This window comes from Callorhinus ursinus, unplaced genomic scaffold (genome assembly GCF_003265705.2).
Source record: "Callorhinus ursinus isolate GAN/ISIS: 27379988/994484 unplaced genomic scaffold, GSC_fseal_2.0 scaffold5, whole genome shotgun sequence".
NCBI classification, from domain to species: Eukaryota; Metazoa; Chordata; class Mammalia; order Carnivora; family Otariidae; genus Callorhinus; species Callorhinus ursinus.
In genome coordinates, this window is record NW_027397067.1 from 38,310,224 (window position 1) to 38,332,182 (window position 21,959).

The 21,959-nt window shown below is 39.8% G+C and overlaps 1 pseudogene; it reads right to left on the reverse strand.

The window, feature by feature from the left end:
• Positions 1 to 245: 245 nt before the first annotated feature.
• Positions 246 to 978, reverse strand: LOC112822966 (protein FAM133B pseudogene; annotated as a pseudogene).
• Positions 979 to 21,959: the final 20,981 nt, after the last annotated feature.

The window sequence follows — 21,959 nt, forward strand, 5'->3', positions numbered from 1 at the left end:
TGTTTGTTCAGTGTATTATCTCCCAGAGTTGTTAAGCACCAGAAGAGAAAAAAGTAGATATTCCAGCAGTAGGCAACAGTTACGGCCCTTTCACACAGCAGCATCCAAGTGGCCATTGAATAGTCCAGGAGTAATTCTAAAAATAAGGAAATGCATGCATTTCAGTAATTATGTCATAATTTTCACAGTTGAAATTTCCTTAGACGTTGCACTTTCTTTCTAAGGGAATCTGATTTTTCTTTCTGCTACCACGAGTCCAGACTTGAACTAGAAGCTTTCTTTTTCTTCTTCTTATTGTGTTTCTTATGCTTATTTTTCTTTTCTGTTTTTTTTCCTGTTACTTTTTCTCATTCTTCACTGCTTTTCTTCTTTTTTGCTTGTACCTTCTTAATATAATCTGATTCTAATAAGGACTCAGATGATAAAGGTTTATCTTCAGGCTACTTCTTTCTTTTTTTGCTGAGCCTGTTCATGTCCTTTTCTTTGTCAGTTGCACCCTTTGACTTCTTTTTCCTTATTAAACTATCCTTACTTGTCCAATTCAGTTTCTGACATGGAACTTTCAGAAGCTTTATGTGAATGGTCCTCTTCCTTTTTCCTTGTTTTTTATTCTCATCTTCGGAATCTGAAGAATTGCCAGAAGAATGAGAGCTTGGTGAAGGAGAAGTTACCTACCAGATTTCTTCTTTTCTCTTTTCTTTCTGTCTTTTTTGGGGGAGGGGGATGAGCTCTCACTTCCCCTTAATAATTTCTCTCTGTGTTTAAGTTCTTTCTTCCAGTTCTTATTTATTTTTATTTCAAATTCAGCCAATGCCTTGGAGCCTTTTTTCTTTTCTAGTTGTTTTTTCACTTCTTCTCGGGTAGGCTTTGGTCACTTCAGATAATTTGGATCATTGGCCCTGAACACTGTTTTGGACTCCTTGATGTGGGCATTCCTATTGGGTTCATATAGCCCACTTGATTGTTTGGCTTCCCCATGGTGCGGGACTGAACAAACAGACATCAAGGAAGATCAGGCCAGAGAGCATTACGGCTTTTTTAGATTTTTTTTTTTTTTTTGGCTTTTTTTTAAAATTTTCTTTTTCCTTTTTTTTTTTTTTTTACCAGTTTACTTTGGTATTTCATGCTTGTGGCTTTCCTCTAGTATCTGCTGACCTTTGGCTACTGATAATATTTATAAGTGAGGCACTACACAGCTGATGGGATATTTGAGTGGATGCTTATTGTCTAGTTGGCTTCTTTGAAGGGTGAGTGGCTGGGCCATTTCAAGGAGGGACAACTTCATCATCTGTAGAACTTTGGCCTGAGGGAAGAACCCTCCATTCTCCTGTTTGGGAGATATAAGCCTGGAGAACAGTATTCTAGGACCCAAATAGGGAAAAGGAGAAAGGAGTTTTATAATTCAGAATAGACCCTATCACTAATCTTCCAGTTTATAATACAGCACTCCCCACATCTATGTCTTGTGTCCCTTAGTCCAGAACCTACCTATTTCAATCTCTTCACAAAGAAGAAAGCTCCCAGCTTCTCCTAAATTGAAGGAAGGTGGTGTGATTACCCTGCAGTCAGCCTGCTGCATAGAGTAGGTGAAGGAGATCTGGGAACCCAACGAGTTCTTAATCACATTTCAACTACTTCTCCAGTCTCAGCTGCATCTGTATCACCCCCTTCTCAGTGTCACCAATGGCTTAATTTCTCGAGCCTCTATGCAGTTATATTCTTGATTCAGCTCGAATCCTGGCTTCTTCCAACACAAGCTTAGATTTCAACTTTCTTTGGACTGCCAAATCAGTTATCACTCTCTCTTCACTTTCTTGCTTCTAATTTTTTTAGCAAGGTATTTGTTTGCTGGTGGATATATCTCTTCCTGTCTTTTGGAAATCCTTTCATTATAATGTGAGTGCTTTTTTGAAGGGAGGATGTTCAGTCACTTCTTGAATAGTCTTACCATCTCTTATAGTTCTGTTAAGTGGTAGAAAAAACTCCACATGCAGGACCATGGAGAAGAAGCTGAGAATGGCAGGAACACAACTAGGATGCTCTGGCTTACTTATGCCCATGGGGATTGGCTCTTTTGGCCAAGCCTCTAGTTGAGGATGTTGGGAGTTGAGAGGCAGAATTCAAGCATAACTGGCAAGAAAAGCAATTTCCCTGCCCTGGTTGGGAGTGCAGAGGGAAGACAGATTCAGCTTTGCCTCGTGCTGTTTTCCAATATTCAGGAAAACTGACTTAATCGGTGGGATAAGACAGGAGGGCCTGGGAGCCATGGCAGGCCTCATAGACATCAAGAGAAAGATGTTTCAAGGAAGTCCGCTAGGTTAGAACAGAATCTTAGCCAGCAACTGGCTGAACTGTAGAACAAAATCTAGCTTCTCAGAGAAAGGAGAGCCAATGGGTGGGTAAGTGTTCAGAATCCCTACACCTGCCTGAGCCTGCTTAACCAGCCTCAGTTCTGTGCTGTGGGGGCTACAAAGATTTTAACCGCATTTACTGTGTGGTTTATGATTTTACCCCACTTCTGAATAATGGGAGTTGGTATCACCCTTAAGGATTTGTGAAAACAGAAACAATGATGCGCTTTCCTTTTCTGTGTTTGTTTCCCAAGTGCAAAAGAAACTTGTTGCGTCACGACAAGCATTCAGTCTGGGGTCCGTTGCTGCTCGCTGCTGACCCTGCTCTGGAACCTTCATTATTCTGAGAGAGAGGCTCAGTCCATTGACCCAGCTGCCTGGGCCAGTCCTGCAGAATCTGGGGTAGGGTCAAGTCAAGAGCAGTGTGGATCTCAGGGGGTTTAATTTTTTTTTTTAAAGATTTTATTTATTTATTTGAGAGAGAGAATGAGATAGAGAGAAAGAGCATGAGATGGGGGAGGGTCCAAGGGAGAAGCAGACACCCTGCTGAGCAGGGAGCCCGATGCGGGACTCGATCCCGGGACTCCAGGATCATGACCTGAGCCGAAGGCAGTCGCTTAACCAACTGAGCCACCCAAGCGCCCTCAGGGGGTTTAATTATGTACAGGCTAGTACACTTTGTTTCAGATGAGGGTGCTGCTCAATCTAGTTTATTCAGTCCCAAACTGTCCCTCAGATATCGTCTATGCTGCTTTCTCATGAAGGAACTGCTATTGTAGGCCTTCATCACAAACCACGGACTGCTTTCGGTTGCTCTGATGCCATGGAAAATGTCAGAGCAGAGAAATAAATCAGCATGGGTGTGATGATTGATTAGAAGACTGGTATGGAGAGGAGTTTGTGGGATTTGGGGGTTTAGGCCAAGCTGACCTAAAGGAAGGTGATAAGATACCTCACACAACGTCTCTCACCCTCTCTTATCTTTATGTCTAGGGCAATCAGGACTAATTCCCTTCTCTATTCATTGTCCCTTATTTTATGATCTTATTTTAAATCTCCACACTTTGGTGATATGATTTTTTTTTAAATAGAGACACAGATGTTCTTTATTTCTCTAAATGAAAGGAATGAAACTGCATTGATATTAACAGAAAAATTGTTTAAAGAAAATTGTGTATAACCCTTAACCTAGAGGGGCAAAACAAAATAATTATAATTTTAAGCCAGTTTCCCCTCACATATTTTGACCAAAAGAAAAATGTTTTCTGATAAACTATAATTGTAGTGTTCTTATAGAAAGGAGCTGGAGGGGGATCATCTCTTATCTATCTATGTAAGATAATATTTTTTAAAGAAAATAAAAATATAAAAAGACTTGCTATTGAAAAATTGGGTATACATATATATTATAAAACATACATAGAGTGTCAGCTACTCTGTTTTCAAAACTGTCTTTCTGAAAACAAAGTTTCCATGAAGGTATAAACATAATCCTAAAAACAAATCTTAAATTGTGTAGATTATTTTCATTATGATAAATCTACCTAAGAGTATTCATAGGTAATATATAGGTGACTTACCACTAATGTATAAGACAAAGCATCAAAAGAAGATTATACAACCAGCAACAGGTAAAAGTTATATTGAAATATTTGTATTATAGCACCAGATTTTTAAAATTTCTTTAAAAAATAGTTTGCCACAATTTATCAGAGACTTATCCATGTGAAATTGAAGGGCATTTGGCTCACTCCATTTTTAAAACTGATTTTGTTTAGCTGCTGGCTGTATCAATCTGGTGAGAAGGACCAGAGCCTCTACCCCACCCACACCAAACCAAGATGGACCATATTGCTTTTAAGGACTCTGGGGAAACAGCATAGAATGCTACCAGCTCAGATAGAGTTACAGAATCTTGAAATGTCTTGGCAACTAGTCAAATGCTCATCAGTTCAGTGAAACATCCTAATTAATAGGTGTTAATTAAATGTTTATTTTAGTCAAAAACCCAATTAGTAGCACTGATGTCAACTTTTTGGCACTATGTTGAATGAGTCGCTACTTTTCTCTCTCCATAAAAATATATAGGTAATTCAGTGATTGATACAATATAATAAGAAAGTGCATTGTTTCCAGTTTTTTGATAAAATCTGAAGATTAATAGTTAAACATTTCCAGTGACTATCCTATAAAATTTTTTTACACGCTTTTCTGTCATAGGAGACAGAATATAGATCTCAAACTGAGATCCTAACAACTGAGTGTTGCCATTATGACTGTATTTATTAGAATGCCATGGCTATAATTCTACACATAGAAGCTGATAATGTAGAATATAGGTCCATAATTTACCAAAGGGCACAACAGACCTCAAGTAATGCTTTCTTAAATTTGGCTAATGTACATCTGTTACTTTAATAATTATGTATTTCTAAGATATTTGGGAAAAAACAGAATAGTATGTTCATATAATACTTTTTTCTTCTTAAAATAATACTTATTTTTTAAAGCATAATCACAGAACATGCTGGGATCAAATATGCCAAGATATTATGGAGAATCATTTTAAAGGGTAGTAATTATTACATTATTTTTTGTAATTCTTATAATTTTTCTTTGCATTTCTTTTTTATTGCTTTTTTCTATTTTTTATTTTATTTTATTATGTTATATTAATCACCATACATTACATCATTAGTTTTTGATGTAGTGTTCCATGATTCATTGTTTGCATATAACACCCAGTGCTCCATTCAGTACATGCCCTTTTTAATACCCATTACCAGGCTAACCCATCCCCCCACTCTCCTCCTCTCTAGAATCCTCAGTTTGTTTTTCAGAGTCCATAGTCTCTCATGGTTCGTCTCCCCCTCCAATTCCCCCCCTTCATTTTCCCCTTCCTGCTTTCTTTCTTTCTTTTTTTTTTTTAACATATAATGTATTATTTGTTTCAGGGTACAGGTCTGTGATTCAACAGTCTTACACAATTCACAGCGCTTACCATAATTCTTATACTTTTAAATTTCCCTTAGAAAAAATGTACTTTTACTTTAAAAAAAAAAAAAGAAAAATTCCCTTATTTAACCATAAAAGTAGAGTGAAATGAGCATTTGTAGTATTATGGCCACCAGAACGGCATACTATGAACCAAATGCAGAAACTCTTACCTCTTTCCTATGTTTTGTATTTTTACCTTTTTTCTTCTTTACATTTAACCATTGATCCAAAAGTATTTGCTGAGCGTCTACTATGTTCAATATGCCTAGGTTCTGGGATTTTAATGGTGAACCACCACATGGGGACCCCGTTCTCCTGATGCTGACCATGGTGATGGTGTTTGGACTAATGGATAGATGTTAATCAATTATCACACACATTCCAAAATAAATGTAGAATGACATCTGTGATCTCATCTGAGGGAACAGGGGATGCTGGGAGCAAGGGAGTGAATCACACTATATAGTCCATAGGAGAAAGTGGGGATCTAGTTAAGGCAGGAGGTAAGAATTACTGAGCAGATATTCTAGGCTTCTCTTTTGGGACCAAGACAGAACTGCTGGGAGCTGTCAGCTTTTGCACCTGAAGGATTTGACTTTGAAGGCTATCATCAGGAGATGAGTGATCTTTATTCTTATTAGTGAGCCTAACCTTCAATATTATATCTTCTTATGTCTCTACATCACCTCTTTCAATCAATTTTGGCACTCAGAGTTTTATTCTTTCTGGGACTCTGAAAATCCCTCGTATGTGCTGGATATGAAGGTGTTATTTTACTACCTCTTATCCCTTTAATCTTTGCACATGCTCAGCATATTTTTCAAAATTCAGAATATAAACTAGAATGTCAAATAACTCTGAGCGGCTTTTCTTTTCTATCCTGGGAAGTTACTGGCTTATCTTTTTTCTGAATTAAAATCTCTTATGTCTTTATGTGCAGATAGCTATACATACTGATTTATAGTAATTTAGAAATTCAAGAATAAGCAGGGAGAATAGCTAGATAGAAGCAGTAGAGAAAGGCAGATATTATGTCTTCATTTAATAGGGATGAAATAAGGTAAATGAGAAGTGAGTTTATAAAGATTAAATAATAAATTAGTGGCAAAGATGGTATTCAAACCCAGTTTTTTTTACTCCAAATCCTATGCTTTTTATATAGTGTATCTAAATCAATATTTAGAAATACATTTATATTGTGTTAGGCTTATGTAGGTTTATTCAAGAATGTATTTCATTCTATCTCTGAGGTTTAGATTTTGACAAGATTTTCCAATTTTCTCTTCCCACCATATTAAACGTTCTTTATGTGATCATAAATTTTTAAGTTGCTGACTTAAATTTTTTATACTTGATGTGTAAATAGATATTTGCAGGATGAGTAAACAAGATGAGGTACTGAAATAACATTAAGGTACTAACCATGTATTATAGACAATTCCCAAATAGTTGAATTAGATTTAGACCAGAAGATGGCATAAGAGCTATAGCAATGGAAAATTACACACAACAGACTGTGGACTTTTTTTAAAGGATTGCGTTGTAAACCAGTATATATGTTATGTAATTATCTTTTTCCTGATAAAAGGAAGCATTCTTTATCCTGTGAAAATTTACATTTCATTATATGTAACACAAACATACACACACACACAAATCAAAATTAAAACCACTCAAACCTCACACTGCAGAAAAAACTAACACTAACACATTAAACATCTGGAGGGTGGGAGCAATGTACATGCTTTAGAGGGCTAGGTTTTTATGCCTTGGGTCCAAGTTCTATGCCTTTAAGGCCAGTTATCCTATGGAGGATCAGAGTTTACGCCTGGAAAGGCAAGATTTATATCCAGAAGACTTAAATCAATCATTTAAGATTTCACATTTCACAAGATAATCATTACAGATTTCACATACAAAGTGCTGGTTCTCTGCATGTAAAGCTAGGTTCTGTGTTTGGAGACTGATATTCCATATTTGGAGATTGATATTCTACATATGGAGTTCCCATTTTCATGTCAAAGAAACTAGATTCCGTTCTTGGTGAATGATATTCCAGGTATGGAATGATAGAGTCTATGGTTATAGGGCCAGTTTCCTTGCTTAGAGATTGGGATCCCAAATATGGAGTGCCAAGTTCCAGGCCTGGGAGACCAGGCTTCAAGTTTTAGAGGACACTATGTATCGGGTTCATTTAAGGGATTTGGGTCTGATCAAGGAAACAGATATGAGTATGAAAGGCAGTAACACATAAGCTTTTTGTGCAGTGCTTGGACAGAACTGTGAGAGGGGAATGTCCCTCATAGCATAAGTCCATTCAGAGACTTATAGTGAGTGGGTCACCATCCAGAAGGGGATGAAGGTAAAGGAACACCTAGGAGAGAGGAAGACCAAAGTGGGAGCTTATAAGTCTAGGGGATGTTGCTCAATAGCATGGCAGGGAATCTGAGTCACAGAGCTCCTAACAGCAGGGGTAGCTTGGAGTCTTATAACCACAAGGCTCTATTTTACCACTGACCAGCAGATAGTGTAGCTTCATAAGGTATATAAAGCAGGCAGACTCTAAATGGCTAAACTTCTGCTTATTTGCGTTTTTTTTTTTATTTTAACCCATTCCCCCATCCCCCTCCCCTCTAGAACCCTCAGTTTGTTTCTCAGAGTCCATAGTCTCTCATGGTACGTTTCCCCCTCCGATTTCCCCCCTTCATATTTGGGTTATTTTAAGAACAACCCAATGTATATGTAAAATTTTTAGTGTGATGCCTGTGGGCCTCTGAGTTGACAGTTCTTAGACTGCAGTAAAGAAATAAACAATTTAGGGTGTGCCTGGGTGGCTCAGTCATTAAGTGTCTGCCTTCGGCTCAGGTCATGATCCCAGGGTCCTGGGATCAAGCCCCGCATCAGGCTTGCTGCTCCGCGGAGAGCCTGCTTCTCCCTCTCCCACTCCCCCTGCTGTGTTCCCTCTCTCTCACTGTGTCTCTCTCTGTCAAATAAATAAATAAAACCTTAAAAAAAAAAAAAGAAAGAAACAATTTAGGGGCAAATGCACAGAAGCCATCTTTGGCTTCTTTAGATAACATAGCACCTATAACTGAAATCCAGATACTAAGGATTGTCTGTTCCTGTGCTTGTGAGACCATGTTCCATGTTTGAGGAAAGACATTCTGGACAGATTCCTTCCTTGTAATGCCAGGATCCATATCTTGTAGAGCCTTCTGAGACTGAACTACCCAGTATCCTATGTGGAGTGCCAAGTTCCCCAATTGTAAAGTCAGATTACATGCTTGGAGATTAAGATTTCACATACAGTTTGCCATGTTCCATGTATATAGGGTCAAGAAACATGCATGGAATTTGAAACTCCACTCTGAAAATGCCACGTTCCATGCTGGTAGAGTTCCATACTGAGATTGGAGATTGAGATTCCACACATGGAATGTCATGTTTTGTGCCTGGAGGCACAGTTATATAAAGGAGGATTAGATTCAATGCCTAAGGAGCTATCTTTCCATACTCGGAAATCCAGATTTTACTCATAGATGGCCACTTTCAAACATAGATAATCAAATTCCATGTCTAGAGTTAATTATCAAGACCAAAAGGCTATTTTTCATGCTAAGAAGTCTAGATTCAGTATTTCAGGCCTAGTTGAGCAAATTCCATACTTGATGGACTAGATACTGTTTCTTTAGGTTGAGGTTTCACTCCCAAAATGTCATGTTCCAAGGCTAAAGAAAGAGATATCAAATAGATAGGAAGCCATGTTTTGCCTGGGAGGCCTAGTTCCATGGCTAGAAGGCCCTGCTCTACATATAGAAGCCCAGATTCCACACAGAGAGGGAGTGATTCTATGGATTCACATTTGGATAGGCTTCCCATGACTATAAAGTTAGATTCTCTTCTTGGAGGGTCGGGATCCATGTTTGAATAGCTACATTCAACACTGAGAGGGCCAAAGTTTATCCTCAGAGGGCTAAGTTCCTCAAGAAAGTTTAGATGCCAAGACAAAAGGCCTAAGTCTCATATAGAGAACCAACTTTTATGCCTGGAAAGGCATAATTCACACCTAGAACTAAAGCAATGACAAGAAGTATAGCTTTCACATAAGAAGTGTTAGTTTCCAAGGCTAGGAGATGTAGGTCCTCAGAGTATCAACTTGTATGACTCAAATACCAGGTATGAAGTCTGGATTACCATGTTCCACACTCTTAAGACTATGTTTCATGCTTGGAGAATGAGATTCCACAGATGGAGTACCACGTTCCCTTCCTATAAAGCCAAGTTTAATGCTTAAAGATTGAGATTTAAAGGTAAAATGCCAAGTTTGCTTCTTAGAAAACCAGGTTCCACATCTTGAGGAGCTGATCTCTGTGTCTGGAATGCCAGATTTCTCACATTAAGGCAGTGTTTCATGCTTGAGGATTGGAATTTCACACATGGAATATCAGAATTAATCATTGTAAGGCTGAGTTCCATTCTTAGAGATTGAGATCCCACATATGCAGTGTCATAGTCCATGCTTATAGGGTCAGGTTCTATGCTTGAAGACAGAGTTTTCACCCAGGTGATGTCACGTTCCTTGCTTGTAAGGCTAATTTCTATGTTCAGGGTTGAAATTCCATATGTAGAGTGTCAGTTTCCATACTCACAGAGTTGGGTTCGATGTCTAGAGGACAAGATTCCATGCATGATGGATGGGTAGTCCAAGAAATTAGGCTCCATAACGTGGCAAGCTAAAGGCTATAATTAAAATACAAGGTTCCATGTTTGGAGTATAAGGCTCCTCACATGACAGGTCAAGTTCCATATTAGTAGACTGAAATTCTAACAGGGAACACCACATTCCATTATGGATTTTGTGTCTCCTTACAGGGAGTGACAGTGTCCATGACTGTTCACCCAGTTTCCATTTATGGAGACTGAGATTCCACATATATAGAACCAGGTTTTCTGCTAATAGTTCCAAATTCCATTGGTGGAGATTAAGATACCACACGTATGTGTGCCGTTTATAGGTTTAAGTTTATACTTAAAGATGGATATTTCAAATGTGGTGTTCAGATTACATGCTTTTAGAGCCAGGATGCATGCACAGAGATTGAAATTCCACAATGGAGTGTCAAATTTCATGCTTGGATATTGAGATCCGTATGTGATATGCCAGGTATGATGTCTGGGAATCTATGTCCTGTCTTCTATAGAGTCAAGATCTGTGATTGAAACACCAGTTTCTGTGACTGGACTTCTGGACTACAAACATATCAAGTCATGCTCTATGCTTGTAGCTTGAGATTCCTCACATTAAAATCCAGATTTCCTGTTTGAAGGGTTATATTTAATACAAACAGCATGAAGATTCCATACTTGGTGTGTCAGGTTCCATGTTTGATATTACATATGTGGAGTTCCAGATTTCATGCCTGGAAGACCAGGTTCCATGATTTACAAAGTATACATCAATGAGTGACAAGCAACTTTAGATACCATAACCCATACTTCTGTGGCAAAACTCTATGTTTGGAGATTAAAAATCCACAGATGGAGTGCCACATTCCATCGTTGTTGGTCCATGTACCATACATGAATGTTATATTCCACACATAATGAGAAAGATTTCATGCTTTAGGCCCATATTCCATCTAAAGATACAGATCTTTAAAATCCATTTGAGCAGTAACAAGTTCCATGCTGGGAGACAAGTTTGCATGTCTCAGAAATACAAATTCTAATAGTGAAAGCCCGTGTTCCTTGTATGGACTTACAGATTTCAAATATATGGAGCCAAGTTAAATATTTGGAGATTAAGATTCCAAACATTGAATGCCATGTTGAAAGCTTTTAGAGACAGTCCAGCTTCAAGACTGAAATTCCACAGATGGAACATCAGGGTCCCATTCTTTTGGGGACTAGATTCCATGTCTAGAGATTGATAATCCACATGCAAGGTTCCAGCTTCCATGCTTGTAAGGCTTGGTTCCATGTTTGGAGATAGAAATTCCATGTACAAAATGTTATTTTCCATGTTTTTAGGGCCAAGTATATGTTTGGATATTGGGAATACCTATGTGTATTTAATGTTCCATGCCTGGGAGTAAAAGTTCCTTGCCTCAGATATCCAACAGCTATAAATCACATCCATGACCAATGTCTGAAATGCCAAGTTTCACCCATATAAAACTGTTCTGTGCTTGAAGTTTGAAATTATATATATGGAGTACTTGGCTCCACATTATTAAGACCAGGTGAGGGGCAGCTGGGTGGCTTAGTTGGTTAAGCATCTGTTTCAGGCTCAGGTCATGGTCCCAGGGTCCTGGGATTGAGCCCCACATCGGGCTCCCTGTTCAGTGGGAAGCCTGCTTCTCCCTCTCCCTCTGCTGCTCCCCCTGCTTGTGCTCTCTCTCTCTGTGTCAAATAAATAAAATCTTTAAAAAAAAAAAAAGACCAGGTGAATGAGTTTCTTTTTCTTCTTCTTCTTTTTTTTTTTTTGAGAGAGAGAGAGGGCGCAAGTGTTGGGAGCGGGGAGCGGAGGGAGAGAGAGAATCTTAAGCAGGCTTCTTGCCCAGTGCAGAGCCTGACACGGGGCTCAATCTCATGACCCCAAGATCATGACCTGAGCCAAAATCAAGAGTTGGACACTTAACCAAGTGAGCCACCCAGGCACCCCAAGACCAGGTGAATTTCTTGTAGATATAAGTTCCACATATAAAATGCTAGTTTCCATTGTAATTGAGCAAAGTTCTATGCATGGAATTTGAGATTTCAGACATGAACTGCCAAGTGCCAAGCATATGGAACACAATTCTTGCTTGGAGACTGAGATTCTATGCATAGGGTGTCAGTACTATGTATATAGATCTGGTGTCATGTTTAATGATTGAGATTCCAGACACGGAGTACTAGGTTGCATGATTTTAAGGCTAGCTTGAAGATTGAAATTTCACACATGGAATGACAAGTTATTTTTTTCTCTATTTCCTATTTTTTTTTATTATGTTAGTCACCATACATTACATCATTAGTTTTTGATGTAGTGATCCATGATTCACTGTTTGCGTATAACACCCAGTGCTCCATGCAGTACGTGCCCTCCCTAATACCCATCACCGGGCTACCCCCCCCCCCCACCCCCCTCCCCTCCAGAACCCTCAGAGTCCACAGTCTCTCATGGTTCATCTCTCCCTCCTACTTCCCCCCCTTCATTTTTCCCTTCCTTCTCCTAATGTCCTCCATGCTATTCCTCATGTTCCACAAATAAGTGAAACCATATGGTAATTGTCTTTCTCTGCTTGACTTATTTCACTTAGCATCATCTCCTCCAGTCCCGTCCATGTGGATGGAAAAGTTGGGTATTCATCCTTTCTGATGGCTGAGTAATATGGAATGACAAGTTAAATTCTTTTTGGGCCAGATTCCATGTGTGGAGATCGAGATTCCACATATATTGGGAGATACCAAGCTTGTAGAGCCAATTTAAATGCTTAGAAATTGCAGGATTAAATATGTACTGAAAAATATTATGCATAGTTTCATGTATTGTTGTGTTAACCTCTGTGACTTAAATGCAAGTTTTCATGTCTTGAGAGCCAGGTTCACTACATGTAAGGCAGTGCTGTGTCTCATGCATGGGGATTAGGATTCTACACATGGAACATTAGATTCTGTGCTCATAGATATATCTTCCATCACTGCATTTGAGATTATATATTGGAGTGCCAGGTTCTATGCTCAGAGATTAAGATTTCTTGCATGGAGTGCCAGATCCTTCGTTTGTAGTGCCAGGTTTCATGCTAAGAGATTCAAATTACACAAATAGTATACTGGGTTCTATGCTTCCAGTGTGGAGATTTAAATTCCTAATTAATTAATTAATAATTAATTAATTAATTCCCTATGGTATATTAGTATGTTCAGATTGCCATAACAAAATTACAGACTGGATGGCTTAAACAACAGAAAGGTATTTTCTCACCATCTAGAGTCTAGAAGTCCAAAATCAAGATGCTAAAAAATGCATTTTTATGGTGAGGTCTCTCTTCCTGACTTGCAGATATTCACCTTCTGCTACCCACATGGCCTTCCTTCCCTCTGTGCACACACAAAAAGAACAAGCTCTGGTGTCTCTTCTTCTTTGTATGAGAACATCAGTCCTACGGGTTTAGCCCCCCGACCTTATGACTTCATTTAACCATAATCACCTCCTTAAAGGTGTTATCTCCAAATGAGTCACATTGAGGGGTAAAATTTCAACATATGTATTTGTGGGGGTACAACTCGGGCCATAAATCATAGTGTGGCAGATATGATGCCACAGAGAGCAGTTTTCATGTTTGAGAGGGCCAATGCTTATGGCTGAAATGCCAATTTCCATGTCTGGAATGCGAGGTTTCAAACATGTCTGGTCATGTTTCATTCTTATAATCCATACCAGAGTGCCAGCATCCGTGATTATAAGTCCAGGCTCCATACTTGGAAATCAAAGATTCCATACATGGAATGCCAGTTTCTATACTGGTAGGGCCATATTCCACCCCTGGATATTGAGATTCCACACATGGAGTTTGAGGTTCCTTGCCAGGAAGATCAAATTCCTTATGTGGAGAGCCAAAATCTATGAAATACAGGTTGGACACCAAGATCCACACTCTGAGTTGGCCTATGTTTAGAGATTGAGAATCCACACGTGATGCCATTCCCCATGCTTGTAAGGCTTTGACCCCTGCTTGGACATTAAGATTACATATGTGGAGTTCCAGGACCGTGCCTGGGAAATCACTTTCCAAGTTTTGGCAAGCCCACGTAAATGACGGAAATGCAAGGTTATATATTTGTAGTGTCACATTCCATGTTTGAGGATCCAAGTTCCATGCTTTGAGATCAACATTCCACAAATGAAGTGCTAAATTTCAAGCCTATAGATCCTAGTTTCTATGATGGAATTCAAAAGTCTATACATGGCAGACTAGGTTCTATGCTTATTGGGTCAATTTTCATGTTTGGATATTGAGCATGCATACATGGAGAATGAAATTCCTGGGAGACATGAACCCATGTCTTGCAAGGACAACTTCTATGACTCATATGCCAGATTCCAAGTCTGGGATACCACATTCACCACAGTAAGTCCATGGAGATTCAGAGTCCACACATGGAATGCCAAGTTGCATGTTTGTAGAGCCTGGTACCATGACTGGACATTGTACTTTTACATATGAAATGGCAGATCCATGCTTGCAGAGCCAGGTTTCACACCCTGAGATTGGGATTCCATAAATGGAGTATCAGTTTTCATGCTTGTAGTGTCAAGTTCCATGTTTGAAAGTTGAGATTACATATATGTAGTACAAAGTTCCATGACAGGGTGACCAGGTTCCTAGCATAGTCAACATCTATTCCATGCCTAGATATTTAGGAGCCACATGTTGGAAGTCCAGATTCCACATCTAGAGGATCAAATTCTGTGCCTAGAGAAGCAGGATTCACATTTTGTACTAATTTCTGTAACTGGAAAGTCTAATTCCATATTTAGAGATCTAAGTTCCATGATTGAAGAGCCATGTCCTATACCTGGAGGACCAGGTTTCATGGTCAGAGGGCTAATTTCCACTCCTGGAATTCTAATTACGTACCTGTAAGGCTGTGGGTCATGTGAAAAACCAGATTTTATGCCTGGAGAAGCAACCTAAAAGTTTTAAATCAATATCTGAAAGATCAGATTCCATTTGGTTAGTCAGATGCCATTCCTCTAGGGTCACGTTCTACACAGAGAGGTCAAAACTTCTTATTTGTAGGGTCAAATTCTATGTTTAGGGCCAGGTTTCACAACTGGATGACCATGGTTCATGTCATGCCAGGAAGGCTGGGGAAGTCCAGGCCCCATGCCTGGTATGCCAACCTCCCCACACATACTATATAGTTCTGTAGTACAAAGGCAGGTTACACGGCTGCAGGGTCATATCTGGAAGACGAGATTTCATACATGGTAGGATGGAATTCATGCCTGGAAAGGCTGAGTCCATGTTTGTAAAGTCCATGCAACTTTCCATGCCTAGGAGGTTCACTTCCACACTAGAGGGACACATTCAATGCATGGGGCCAAGTTTCATGCCTGGGGGTAAAAGGAAGGAAGGGCCTCATTCCATGCCTATAGGACCAGATTCCATGCTTCAAGAGCCAGGGTCCTATGAGGGGAAGATCCATGCTTTTCCAAGCCTAAAAGACCAGTCCAAATCCTAAATGGTCAGGTTGCACGCCTGGAAGGCCAGAGTCCACGCTCCAAAAATAGGCAGTCCAGCCCTAACTGTGCTCTAGCTGGGAAAGAGGATTTACCTTCAAATTTATTATTCCAGCAACAGCCATTCTAATTGCCAAGTTGAGACTTGTGACATCACCCAACAATAAGAAGAAAAATTACGAGCCTTGCCAAGAGTTTTTATGCAGTGGCACATTAAGAAAATGCTTCTACTGAATAAATTTATTTGAAGGGACATTAAGAGACACTAATCAAATATTTTGGTTACATATTTAATAGTCATAACTGTTCAACTTAGTATTTGCACCAGAAATTACTGAGTACTAAGGAAGTCTATACCTGCACTGCTAAGTCTATACCTGAACTGTATCATTTAATTCCATGGGATATGTCCTATCATTTGACAGATTAACTGTGGCACTGAGAGTTTTACTGGTTTTCCCAAAGTCTCCTAGCTGGATTACAGTAGAGGAAGACTATGAATTCTGCTACATTTTATGTATTTTAAATTATAATGGGTTCTGTCTGCCGTTTTAAATGAGCCCAAAACAATAAGTAGTTAGTGTTAATTCCCTGACTGCACAACCAGACTCAGTTATCTCTGCAGTATGGTACACAAAACCTACATTTTGAACTGCAAAATAACCTTACAAAAAGCTTTAGTATAAGAAAACAATGGTATATGAATTCCAATAACTTTCTTATAGCAATAAAAATAAACCCAAGTGTCATTCAACTTCAGAGGCATAAATGTATGGCATGCACACTGTGATATTCATAATTAGTTCTTATAAAGCAATCTTCATCCCTGAAGCATTTTATGAAATTAACTAATTAATCTTCACCGTATCCTTTAGAGAGTGATAACTGTACTGTGTCTGCAAAGAGCCTCTGTCATGGGACTGAAAATTCTTTATGAATATTATATACTGTGATAAGCAGGCTCCAGGCACTTCAGATACACACAAGCTGACATTGAGGATATTAGGATTCACTCATTCACTAAGCAAATGTTTATTTAGTGTCATTACTAGAAATCCATAACTGTGGGACGGATGTCCCCAGGAGGTAAGATACTGTCTGCCGGGCGGAATGCAGTAGAATTATGAGGGTGTGATGTTCTCTTTAGAAAAGACGACAAATCCCTCTTGACCTCTTTACCCCAAATATAGAAATGGTCTCATGAGGGCAGTTCATCCAAGTGCAGAGGCTTCCTCTTTCTTCTGTTCACATTTTTACCCTGCAGAGTTGATTTTTGGTTTGGCTACGGAACATGGATTACCTTGAACTTGTCATGCAGCCTCCAGTGTTTACATGTCTTAGTCATCCTAGCTGGTGACACTGCTCCCTGCTTCCTTTCCAGGACTGTTCTCTTCTCTAGCACTACTCTCAACCACAGTCTGGAAATAATTCAGCATCCCTAGCCCAGAAATCTGAGGATCAGTATTCAATCTTCTGTGAGTATAGCACTGAATGTTAGTCTAGTAACACTTTGAAAAGTAGGTTTGTGTCTTAGATGAGGTTCCTTAGAAACAGACTCTGAAAGGGTACACTGGTGCAAATGATTTATAGAGGGGATGCTTTCAGGAGAAACCAGGCAGGGAATGAGGAAATCAGGACAGTACAAGTGGGAGATATGGTTTAACCGGTCTGGTTTCAGCCTGATAGACTTACCACTGGAGTGCAATTCTCATTCCCCAGCGACAAGGGAGCTAGGCTAGTATATGGCCATAGAAGTCAGTCATTGGATATGAGCCACCCTCAAAGAGGGATCACGTCCATAACTGGGACGTCTGTAGGTGAAGTGGCTCTCATCAGCCTTGCAACAAAGTTTGTCAGCAGTCAACACCTACAGTACCTGGGGGATAAGTAAACTGGTGTGGTGAAAGGCATCTGAGCAGAGCACCACTAACATCCACTGCAGCCCTCCTTGTACCACCCTGATCCATTTATTTCTTGCATTAAGTTTTCATGGTACACTCCCAGCTTTTGCTGGCTTCTATTTAGTCATAATTTCTGTGTAAACCTACAACAGGAGCCTTAGTATGACAAACTATAGCCCTACTGCTTTCGGTCCCAATGAAGAAACTGAAACTCATTATCACCCCCCTTTATCACTATTCAGTGTTTCATCCTCAGCTCATACTTTTAATGGTGTAGGTGGCTTGCCTGGTGACTGACCTAGACCCACAGTCCCAAAGGCTCTGAGCCTCTGATTACCATGTCTTTATTAGATCACAGTTGTTGTATTTGCCCATTTCCATTAAAATCAGGCATGGGAATATACCTAGAGATGCTCAACGGATAACATGTGTGCCAAGCATGTTTATCTTCGCCTCTCATATAACACCTCCTCAAAATGATTCGTATGGTATCTCATTTCTTTGTCTGCTGGTCTATTGGAACAATGATCCTAAAATAAACAGGTGGTGGTCATAGCTTTTTGTTTAGTGAGATTTTACTGTGTCCTTGGGCGGAGTATTCCCTTTCCGGGAACCAGGATCTCTCTTCCACAGGGCCTAAAGTTATAGAGGTGGGAAACACAAATTTCCCGAGAGGGTGACTGGGAATAATGGTGACTGGGTCATTTCTACTTCTGCAAGACCCATGTATTCTGTCTACTGGAGATACAATATCATGTAATAGATGCTGATATAGGGTATATATGGCATCTTAAAGGAGAGTGTCCCACACTCACAGGGTTTTTTTGTATTTATAAGCTGGCATGTAATGGAGGAGCAGTGGATCCCATCATCATGTGCTCACTGCTGCACCTCCTTTGCTGTAAAGTGAGTCTCTTGTCCAAGTCAGTGTCCCAAGGATCCCATAAAGAAAAAATCCCATTCTTTAGTTATGATACTAGTTGAGATACTGTGGGAAGAAAAAGTAAACCCCTACTGCTACCTCAGGATGAACTACTGTCCTTTTCAGGGTAGAAAGGTTTTATGTAATAAACTTGCTACAACTGTCTGGTTGGTCTCCTTAAAAGATTATGTCATGTCAGATGCTCAGGATTGTTCTTTCTTATTGGGAGGTCAGATATTCATCAGTGGTATTAGCTAGATCAAGCTGGTAAGAGTGTACCTATACTTTCTGAACCATGCATAGCCCCCATTTTTACAACTATGACTACTCCGTTGATGGGCCCATTGCATAAGCACAGAAGTAGACAAGGACAGAAGTTGATAGGCAAGTAATCTTGTCTACTTAGTACTTCTGCACTGGATGCTTTCAAGTGAGCATTAATGTAGAATACAAGGACACTCACACTTTATGTCCCTTCCCCTAGGTACATTCACATACCTCTTTCCCAGACTTCCTTGTCCTCAATCTCATCCTGCTTCTTCTAGGACTCTGACCAAGCAGCCAAGCCATTCACCACTGCCCATGATTTTATGTACGTTCTTAATTCATGCCATTTTTTCTTTCCACACAAATAGAGTATGATGTTCTCTGCACAGAAGCTCTATCCCTTGGGAAGATCTTATCTCACCACTGTCTTTCAGAGCACCCCTGCCTCATCAATCCATTTTCAACTTGTAGAACACATTGAGCTAAACTATCTGTGAACCAAGTCTAGGCTTTTTCCTCCTCCATCATCTGATCTCAGGGAGCCCCATGAAGCCATAGCTCTGAGTGTATGGGGTATGGATCACCTGTTTTTGTACATTACTCTTGCCTTCTGGGCATGATTAAGTCCAGTCTCAGATACTCCACCTTCACTTTATGATGGATTTCTGCTGCTCGTATGACATAGTGAGTCTGACAGGTCTCAGTTCATGATGGATAATTCTGGCTGGCTGGTCACTTAATGTTCCATGATCAGAAGCTCAATATTTACTAGGGCCCATGATGCATGCCAGAAGTTGCTTTTCAAATTTTTCATATGCTTATCTCCTCCAGATAACATGGCCTTTTTCCAGAACCCCAGGTGTCTATACTATCTCTCCTATTGGACCTTGCTAGAAACTCCACACAGATAGCTACAGTACCATGGAATCTGCTGAGCTCAATGGCCCAATTGGTAGGGCTGCATGTACTACAGCCTAGATCTGCTACAAAATCCTTTCTTGCTCTGAATCCCACTCAAAACCGATAGCCTTCATATAACTTGATGAAAAAATAAGTTGAAACAGCATTTACAAAAGCAATATATGCTGCTTGCCAAACCCATAAAAGCCAATTTAGTGTTGTGCTTCTTTCTTAGCTGCAGGAGGAACAGGGTGAGATAACTTGTCCTTTACCATGAAGAAGATGACTAACATGCCCACATATCACTGACTCCTCAAAGTTTTTCCAATGTAAGAGCCTTCTGATATATTTTAGAGTTTTGCTCTTACTCTCTGGAGAACATGTGTTTTAACAGGGTATATGGAATACTTGCCACTTCCTGCTCATTAGGTTCAAATAAAGTGATATCAGCAATTTAACAGACCAGTGTTGTGTTCTATGGGATATCCAAATGATCCAGGCTCCCTTGAACAGTATTGTAACAGATATCAGAACAGTTAACTAGCACTGGAGCAAAACTATGAATACATACCTACATGCATACCACTCACATCACATGTGAGTGTGAAAAGTTTTTGTTCCTTCTTTTTGATAGCTGAAGAAGGTTGCATTTGGTAGATCAATAGCCACATACCACATACCCAAAACTATACTGATCTCTTTTATTAATGACAACATTTGGCACAGATGGCTGTTGGGCTAAATTTGTAGTGTCTACTGTTACCCACCATAATCTATTCAGTTCTTGCAGGGACTAGGCTGATGAATTAAATGGGGATGTGATAGAGCCCACCACCCCTATATCCTTTGTTTTTGAAAGTGCCACTCATCTCTGCTATTCCACTCAAGTTGTGATATTGGTTTGGGTTTATTATTTTGGCTTGAAAAGGGAAGCTTCAAGGGATTTCCTTGGCCTTTCCTACTCCAGTAGCTCTTCTTCCACATGTCAGGAGACTAATGTGAAGATTCTGCCTCTTACCAAATATGTTCATTCTTATTTTACATTTGAGAGGGGAAATGACCACTGGATGGGTCTGTGGACCCAGTGAACCAACTGTGTACTATGCACAAGACAGTCCTCTACTCAGTACCTGACTTCCATTCACGGCTGCTGTAAGAGGGGGAGGGGCTCATGATGGCACTTACTGTCCAAGTTTAGTGTCAACTCAGACTTTGTATCCAGCAGTATCCCAGTGTACAGTTAACCAGGAAATATCTGTGGGTCAATTTGGGAACGGACTGAGGAATTACAACTTGCTGTGGTACTGCAGAGCTCTTTATGCAAGGGGACTCAGCAGCCTCTCTTTTTATTGAAGAGTTCTGAGAACAGATTCAAGTCTAAATGAAAATTGGACAAGGGATGATGCCTGTTTATTGGGAAGTTTGTGTGTGTTTGCATGTGTGTATATGTATGTATGTGTGTATATATATATGTGTATATATATATACACATATATATATACATATATATGTGTATATATATACAGGCTATCCCTATATTTTGCCTGTAAAGAACATTGTTTTTATGAGTTATCTTTGTGGATAGTTCAAGTAAATTTTAAAGATCTAATTGGCCTTATTAGATGACTAGCAAGTAGAGGGGAGCTCCAAAGGGCTGTAGAAAAGGAACGGTTTTTAAAAGTACAGAGAGTGGAAAAAAGGAAATTATTAGCAAAAAATCCATTGTAGGCAAGATTGCCCTCCTTATGGGAAGAGAAGGGGCCTATTAGTAAATTTCCTAGTGCTGACCAGGAGATTCCCATGTTGATTAGTTAAATGTTAGATTTCAGGGGGTGGGGGGCTAGGTTAAAACTGCAGTTAGCTTAGGTGTTAAGTCTTGGTTTACTGACTTGGGGCCTTAACCTAAGCAACACCATTTTGAGCCTGTGGTCGCTTTTTAACATTAAATTCCCCACTGCTTTACTCAGTCTGCATGTTGAAAACAAAGTTTTCGCCTACAAACCTCCTTCATATGGGTCTCCTCTGACATGGGCTGCTTGTCATACTTCCTAGATGCCAGGACCCACTCGCTGGCCTCCACTCCCAGAGGCAGGTCTCGTCGGCCTCTCACTTCTACCCACTCTGCACTGGCAGGTGGCGGACCTGCCTCTGGAGGGAGTGCAGTGGAGTGTACTGGCTCTCCGTGCTTTGGAACTAATAGCTTTATGAAGCTAGAGCCAGCCTGAGAGAGTAAGAATCTTCAAAACCACTGTCATTTCATTTATTCAACTTCAGTGCTTTGGAATGCATTTTTATTGCATCGCTGTCTCATTTTGCAACTGAGTATCTTTTTCAAGTAGGATTTGTTTCTGTCACATGAAATGATAAATTTGTACATTTAGAACTGCAAA